Below are 6492 nucleotides of genomic sequence, written 5' to 3'. Positions count from 1 at the left end.
AACTAAATCATCCTGCTGTATTAACTGTGCAAAAAGACTGCCCTGTGTGACCGTGTCTGTATTTACAAGAACAGTTTCTAAGCATCCTACATGCAATCCCAGCAGTTCTGCAGCAGGAATCACGAGGAGAGTCTGAAAGGACCAGATTCTTCACCCAGGAGGTTATGGGACAAATTCAGGTGTAGAAATTTGTCTTGAAACCAGCAGGAGCAGCTTGGGAGGAACCCTCAGGACTGTCTGAATTCCTCACCTGAAAATTAGTGCAATAACTCTTGCACTAATTAGTCAGATCCTTTTATTGTGGAGGTGAGGAGGAGCCAAGTCTGTCACCTTGCCTTTGCTCAGTTGTGTGTCTCTTCTGTGCAGGGACTAGCTGAGGAATTCCTGGAGCACCCAGGGAGTTAATGAGTTTGGGGCACTGAGTGTGCACACAAGGACACCCCTAAGACCTAGCTACACCACAATTACAACTAAAGGACAGCTTGACTTTCATCCATATGTCTCACACTAAACTTAGATACCAAAGCTCTTGCCACAGCACCTCTGTAATTAAAACCTTGCAGAACAACATCCAGCTATGAAATAAGATAGGCAGCTTGTGATTTCCTGTGCACAGGAAACTGAGCACAGGTTTTTCCTGGGAACATGGATATAATGCCATGCAGATCATGCTGTTTTAAATTGCTCTTCCTCTCTTGAGAAATCTGTTTCCAAGATTCTGATCTTTTTTCCCAGAATGAATTAATGTAATTATACTTAATTGCATGTTTTGTATTTATCGTTGGCTTTTCTTTATTAAGTCTTGCCTCAGTCATAGCTGGGCAAGAGAGACATTGTAGTGCAACAGTCACTTGGGGTAAGGTAAACGGGAGAGTCACAAAACAACAGCCCAAGAAAAGAAGGGTTCTCTTGAATTCCAGAAATTACTAACTCCACTATTGGTTTAACAAACTGACAGATAATTTCCTTTGGCTGTTATTTCCCAGGACTTATCTTACATCTGAAAGACTTCCGTTGTCAAAAACTGGTAAAAATCAGCAAACATTTTAATGCCAAAGTATGGGATAATTATTTACCCACACAGCTGCTCTTATTTAGTCAATTTTCTAAACTGTGAGGGGACCAGATTTTCTCTTGGCATTTCACAGTCTATATCATATGAGTTAACAGACTGTTTCAGTTGGACATCGGATCTTTTCCTCAATACTGTGTATTTCCTGCCTTGTCAGCACTTCAACTTTTCTTTCCCCTGCTGCAGACTTGGATTTGGTTCAGAATTCCATATAGCTGTGCAAAAACTAGTACTGAGATATCATATATCTCTGTTCTGATTATTTTCAATACAAAGTGCTAATATAATTTGCTTCTTGGATCAACTTAAGTAATTCAAGAATCCTAATACCAAAACATCCTGCTATGGCTTTGGGCTATCTTCCTCCCTCCATCACTTTAATTCAGACTAATTAAGAAATAGTATCTGTATTAATTTCATGTAATACCAGTTCTACACCATCACAGAAAAGGAATCCCTTCTGTCATATGCAATATAAAATTCCAAGCCTTATTTAAAAATGGGAATGTATCATTCCAGTACACATCCCAAAATTACCTCATCTGGAATTTTGACTGTAGCAAGTACTTAATTTCTTCAAAGGAGCAACATATAAGGTACAGAGAAGATACTGTTGATTCCCCTGCTTAGTTTCACAATTTACACTCACCTGTATTAACCAAAGCAGATAACTACTGTTTTAGAAAGTTGCAATTTTACAAATGTTCCCATGAACACAGCATCCTGTCCAAATCTCCTTGCTTGTGCTACTGAACTGTAATGTTGGGAATCTGGGAGTCTACAAATGTCTGCCTTTACATCTCAGACATTTTCAACACAACTGTGATCAAATCCTTATTTTGATTTACAGATGATTTCTTTCTCAGCAGTGGGTGACAGACTTGTTTATAGAGGGGTCATATACTGAGTGGGGATTTCCAATTTAAACTCTATGTCCAAAGCCCAAATTTCTGATATTTTCTGCCATGCTTGTGCCAATGGAAAGGGAAATCCTGCCTTCTCCTACATTCTCCCTTCTTATGTCCAGCCAGAGTTGTGCACTTTGGACAAGTGATAATAAGCACAACAGACACAGTAGCTGGACACAGACAATATTTTCAGGAAATGTAATAATAATTAAAAGCCACAGAGGAAACTTTACGAGCTCAAGAAAACAAATTGATAGCTCCCTACCATTAGGAACTTGTGTTTAATCCTGTTAGAAAGATGTGACACCAGAGCCAGAAATAAACCCAAGAACATGTGTTGAAGTATTTCAGTAAAGGCTAATATAAAGATGAAATGCAAAACATTATAAAAATAGCTGTAAGAAAAATATTTTCTAGAACTAACCCAAGAAACATGACCAATTTTAGTTTTAACTTACAATAATATTCAAGCAAATCTAGGCTTATGTTATCTTTGACAGACCATACAGGAGCTTTTGCAGCCCCTTATGCCATCTTTGGGGCCCTACAAAAATTATGAGATGTCATCTGATATTTTGTCTTGTAAAAAATGGTTCCTGGAGGGCTGCTGTGGACTTCTGGACCCAGAGAACTCACTTGCCCATGCTAGGAAAGCAGGAGAAGGACTCTGAAATTCTTTAGGGAATGAAGCTGTCCATGAAACAAAGACAGTTATGATGTACAGAAAGGCTCTTAGAAGAAAAGGACAATTTTTGAGGGACAGAAAGGCAACCTTTCTTCTCTAGAAATGGTAATCTACTTGGCTGACTGGAGAGTCAAAAGCTGCAGGGTTTTAGTACTTTTGTACGAACACACAAGAAGCTCAGAGGCATATCTTATCAAATCATGTTGTTTTCATGTTATATGTCTAATAAGACCTTTTTGAGTTCTTTTAATCAGTTTCAAACCAAAAAGGAGCGTTTGAATCTTACCACGAGTAGTGAAATTCACTCTGAGCAAATTCTGCTCTGTCAAGTGTTCAAGATCTTCTACAGCAGCTCTAAGCAGATTAGTGCTGAGAGCCTGAGAGAATTACAGCTCCCAAGAGGACTTCTCAAGTGAGGCATGCAGGCATCAGCTGCCAAGGTTAGCGGTTCTCAGGGTTCTCATAACTCCTTGGCTAATTGAGGTGCAGCCACACAGCATTTGAAAGTGTACATGCAAACTAACTGTGAGTGCTGCAGCTTAATGAATGATGAGCTCCATAACATCTGACTGCTGAAAGCCCCACCAGCATCTCAGCTTAACCACAGCACCAGAAACCTCGTGTTGTGGCTGACAGTGTCTCAGCGTGCCTCCAAGCTTGCAGAGCCAGCTCCTTCCCAGCTGTTCAGCTGATTCTCCCAAATATTTGCAAGGGAAATGTCCTCACCTCTGCAGCTGTGGAGGTCAACAGCATTTGGTCAGAGTTGCAGGTAACAAGTTAGATCTGAAGCTGCCCCCACCACAAGCCTAACAAGGAGCAGAAAGGTGAATGTGTTTTTTTGTTATCAAGGCCTTCCCTGGGAGATGTACAATTGATTTGAACAGAATAGGCCGCAAGAGAAGGCAGCTAAATTTGTGCAATCTCACTTACCTGAAGCTGTACTGTAGAAAACATGCCCTCCACTAAGCCCATTTTGTGAGAATGCAATTCCTTTCAGCTGCTTCCCAAGATGACAGTTTTGCCAGAAAATTCAACCTGTCTACAGAACACCATAGCAAAACAGTAGAACATTTTATTGTTGCTGACTTGATTAGAGTCAAAACAGTGAAATGATAGTGATCCATTGTGCAGAGTCTCTAAAGATAACACTAAACTATTCATATCTAACCTATAAACGAATGTAAATACCTTAGTATCTGGCACTATTAATCTACTAAAAAATTAGCTCTGCTCTTACTAATATCATCATCAGTTTCTGCATACATACATGGTCTAAACAGTGTGATCTTCAAATTCAATAGAAGTCAACTACTTTTTGTGCTTCATTACCTTTTTTTTCTTGCCATACTGCCTTACTGAGTAAATTAGGATGCAATGAAAGCAACAAATGAACAAACTTTGAAATGTTTTGAAACATGATTTTTTTTGCCTTCCAATAAATTTCCTGTGTTTTTTCTCCAAATGCAGCATTTTCAACCACTTCTACAACGTATAAACACAAACCACCTTGAAAATTTTTCAAATTAACAGAATCTTTCTTATGCAAGTTGCTCACTAAGTGAGAAAACAAAGGTATCAAAGTAAGGCTTCATGAAGAATCAACCTAAGACTGCCATCTTGCCCTTCGTCCACTCACATACTTCCACTGCCTCCTTTGTGTTGGCAGTAGAGCTTGTGTCCAGGAGGCAGACCAGATTAGCCACCTGAGGGGCTGAAAACTAAATAAGCAGAAAAGATAAACAGAAAAAGGAGCAATAAGACATGATTTCATCTCCTGGTAGCAGACTATATTTACATCTGCTTAAGCCCATAAAAAAAATCGCTGAAGCCTCTTGAATGGTAGGTCACAAAGGGTCTGCAGTAGATCCAGGACCTGTTTTAGGAAAAAATGTATTTTTGACACAACTGATAGTATTTATTTAAACTCCAGTATGAATTGGTAAATGATCTTACACATTTGCTTATAAATGTATTGTGGCTTTGGCAAGAAAACTAGAGCAGTATCAATGGTTACAGACCCTCTGACTGGTGGAAGGGCTGTAATATGGGGTGATAAGACCACAGAGAAACTGGAGAGCACCAGGCTTTGAAATGTCAGCCTTGGCAGCGATGGCTATGAGCAGGCACGGCATATAGCTAGGAAGTGGTACTGAGCACTTGGATCAATGTCTGTGGTCCCCAAGGGACACATCCTGCCTGGGCAGTACTTGCATGTTGTGTTTTCCAAGTCTGCTTATATTCCTCTAGGAGTCTTGGATGTCGAGTTAAGCTTATTCCAATACTTAGAGCTTTCATTACATATTTTTATTTTTGTTAGAACAGAAACTAGGACAACAACCCTGGTCTTGGAAGTCCACCTGTCTGGTCTCTCTCCTCAAAACAGTCAGTAACTCATACCTTACAGGTCACCACAATTTCTACTGCCCTTTCTCAGCCTTTACATGTCCTTGCAGCTGCCACACCCAGAAGACAGGGGCCTCATACTGCCAGACTAATACCTGAGTAACCAAATTGACTCTTTGGCACATAGACAAAAAGCAGTTTTGAAAACAGTAAAAACTTCTTATCCTCCAATGATGTCTCTGTATGTCCCCCTTGATGAATAATGATGCAGCAGTGGAACAAAAATCTTACAGGAAAGCTTATGCTGCTTCTGAGGTGCACTATTTCTCAGTAGGTACATGAAGGGATAAGTAACATTACACACCTAATGAACCACACGTGAACTCAAGTCCTGTGAAATAATGGAAAAAACTGCCAAGATATTTGTTTCCAATGAGCACAAATAGGTGGAGTAGTTTTATAGGAATTTTAATATGAAAAAAACGAGTCACTCCCACATTTTGGGAGAAACTGAGTTCTCTGCATATTTACGCCAACATCCAATCAGCCCCTAGGTTTGTACCAGCTAAAAGAGAGAGGAGGCCTGTCTGAAAGTGACAGCAAAGGAGGAAATGAACCCACTGAGGCACAGATTATAAAATCATTTTTACACCCCCTCAAATGAGTTGCAGTACTGATAACTGCTTTTTACAGTGCCTACTCCACAAGAACAGTTCTCATACAAACTATTTCTCAAAACAGATTAAAAAAAGCCCAATCTCCTAGAATGCCAGTTGAGAAGACTACAAATCCTGAGGAATTACCAGCAAGTCTCGCTCTACTCTGCAAAATAATTCAGGTTTTGTGAACTTGAACTATGGTATCAGCATTTTTAACACTCAAAGGTTTTTGTATTTCGCCCCTGAACAATGGGGAAAGGCTCAGTGTAGCCACGTGGGTTTCGATGGTGGTCGCTGCTACCTATAGCCATTCCCCAGTAAGCATCTCCTGCGGAAAAGCCGCTTGGGGAAGCATTCAGCCAAAGCACTGAAGTCCACACACCCCTCTCACCATGGCTAGCTCAGCAAACAGCAGCAAAAGGGCCTTTTGTATGGCCAGTTCCAGCGAAGTTTATTGCATCCACGCCAAAGGGAAACCAGGGACAGAAGACCAAGCCATGTGGTGAGCACAGGGTTAAGTATGGGGTCAGTGGCAGTGGTCTGAGGGCACAGGGGTGGCACAAGGGGCAGAGCAAAGGGCATTAGCCTACAGGGAATACGGGGCCGGCAACCAGGGATACCACAACCAATGAGGAAACAGGGAAAGGAGAAACTAAGAGAATTTGGGACATATGTGGAAAGGAATGGGATGGATCATGGTGTTGTGCAAGACTCCATGGGGAAGTCCTTTCTGTCCACCTACATGGGGAAAACTCTGTGGTATGTCTTTCCAAGGCAATACCCTGGGGATTTCCCTGATGGGGGAAGGATTCAGAGGATTCCCCA

The sequence above is a fragment of the Vidua macroura genome, chromosome 1 (assembly GCF_024509145.1).
Source record: "Vidua macroura isolate BioBank_ID:100142 chromosome 1, ASM2450914v1, whole genome shotgun sequence".
NCBI classification, from domain to species: Eukaryota; Metazoa; Chordata; class Aves; order Passeriformes; family Viduidae; genus Vidua; species Vidua macroura.
The sequence above is the reverse complement of the archived record's forward strand: the minus strand, read 5'-3'. Positions refer to the sequence as shown.